Source organism: Hevea brasiliensis, chromosome 14 (assembly GCF_030052815.1).
Source record: "Hevea brasiliensis isolate MT/VB/25A 57/8 chromosome 14, ASM3005281v1, whole genome shotgun sequence".
Classification (NCBI taxonomy): domain Eukaryota; kingdom Viridiplantae; phylum Streptophyta; class Magnoliopsida; order Malpighiales; family Euphorbiaceae; genus Hevea; species Hevea brasiliensis.
The window spans coordinates 42,895,874-42,898,373 of record NC_079506.1 but is presented as its reverse complement, the minus strand read 5'-3'; positions in this window follow the sequence as shown (position 1 = coordinate 42,898,373).

Genomic DNA, 2,500 nt, shown 5'->3' with positions numbered 1-2,500 from the left:
TTTTTGTTTGATTTTTCTTGTATTTTCTTTTTATTTATTTCATCATTATATGTCTATTCACTATCACCGAAGTGTAGTTCCAGACATACTGACTTGCCTGGACTATTATTTGACTACTGGAGCAATTGAACATACAGAACACGTGCAATGGGGATGTTACAAAGATCACCTATGATAGCCCTTAAACAGCTTCTAAAGCTTTTTCTATGAATTAGAAAATCAAATTTTTCCTTTTGAGAGATTACAGATGTAAACAGGACACTAGAAATAATTTCTTGTATTTTTAATTCAAGAGATTATTTATTAATCTCTTTGAATTGATGAGAGATGAAGAAGAAGAGGGGAGAGGGCAGCCAAGGGTGGCGTCACAAAGAGAGAAAGGCAGCTTGTTATGTTTTCTTTTCATAACAACACTTATATAGCTAGGTCACCACTTAAAACCCTTGCCACATGTCACCTTTTGATTAGTTCTAGGTTTAATTGACCCAATCATATTGTGCCAAGTGTCAAACCTATATTTAATCTTGACTTTGATCATTTTACATGATTAAAAGACATATGGCAAGCTTATGTGTAGTGTCATGTGTCACCATCTCAAGGTGCCAGATGTCACCCTGTGAAATGACCAAAATACCCATGTGTCTTAAATTTGAGTTCTCAACCCAAAATAATGATTTCTCTTCTTCTAATCAATTTATGTCAAATATAAATTAATTAATTAATCTCTATTAATTAATTTCTCATTAATTAAATTCATATTTAAACACTTTAAATATAAATTTAACTTATATTATACATCCAATAACCTAGATTTGATTTCAAGCCATGCTAGAGACTTTGTAATCTAATTGCAAACCAAACCTATTTAATTAATCAATTAAACTCTTTAATTAATTAATTAAATCATATTTAATTTGGTGATTACTTGTGTATGTGTGTGACTTACCAGGCTTATCACTAATTGGAAATGAGACATGATATTAACTCTTAATATCATCAGAACTCTTTCTTACCATAAATGATTTCTCTAAATCATTTTATGCACCTCATAGACCAAGGTTAACACCTAGCATAGCATGCCATGGCCACCCAATTAGTAATAAAGTTTACCTTAAATGAACCTATAATCATATGTTACCATGCACTAGAATCTCTCTGTTACAAAATCCCAATTCGAGCTGGAGTCATGGTTTATGTCAAACCCCATTTGCTATGAATATTATGTTCTCTTTTAATTACAGTTCTTGATTAAAAGATTTTTCTCATCAGAAACTCTTTTCTAATTAAATCTATCTGTCTTGGCCAGGAACTTGAAACATCAAGAATAGTTAAATAAACATAGGACTTTATCCCTATTTACTTAGAGAAACAGATTCCATCTTGATCAACACCTATCTCCATATATAACTAGTAGGAGCCAACACATGCCCATATACCTATACACAGTACAAGTATGAAAGCAATATCAAACTCAAACCACCTATATACAGGATAACTGTGCTATCTCGGGTCTAAAGATTATATGCACTGATATGATTTATGACAATGCATTAACAAGAGTAAACTCCATGTGCCTGTCATAAGTGTCACTGGTTTGACCTACTTATCATATATAAGTGCCTATCATGTTTGTTATATGGCATGAGACTCACCATTCCATCTTATTTACATCTCATATAAATAACTTGGGAACAAACATGATTATAATCTTTCTGGATAAGTCATGTCTTTATTGTGAAGTATCCTCGATTGTGAACCAATTTATGATACTTTGTGCTGGAAGTATTGTCACTCATATTCTTAATAACTTAAGAATAGAATTTCTAACGAAATATCAATGGACCTTTTCTATTACACATAAATATATTATGTAAATGGAAAAGTGAAAATGCCTTTTATTAATAAAACATGTACAAGATACATACTAAATGATATGCTCTAGGGCATACTACTAACATAAATGTGATTTGAATTATGCATAAATGTTATTTTAGTATGTTGTGCATCACTGAGTCATAGTACTCAGTGATGGCTGTTATTGCTGTCACAGATATAGAGACTAGAGGAGCAGCAGAGTGAGCTGCTGAGAATCTTGGAGCCACCTTTCCTAAAGTTTTATCGGGTATAATTTTATACCCTTAATGTAATGTTTATATTTGTGTATGTAACCATATGTACATGTATAAATTGACTTTGAGTAGTTGTATAGAGTTTGTAATAATATTATTTTGGTTTTGCTAATGTAAAGTTTGGTTGATGAATGTCAATTATTTTTACTTTAATGAAAAATGAATAGAATTATTGAGTATTATTTTTATGACAATTGAATTAAGAAATGATGTTGAATTGTGTTGAAGTAGTAATGAGTTTGATGAAATGAGATATTAGAAGTGTTTTTACAGGTTTTTGAAGAACTGTTTTCTTAAAATACAGACGGCGGTCTGCCGAAATTTTTCTAAAATTTGTGAAAAAAATAAAATGGACAAAAATTTGAACTAGT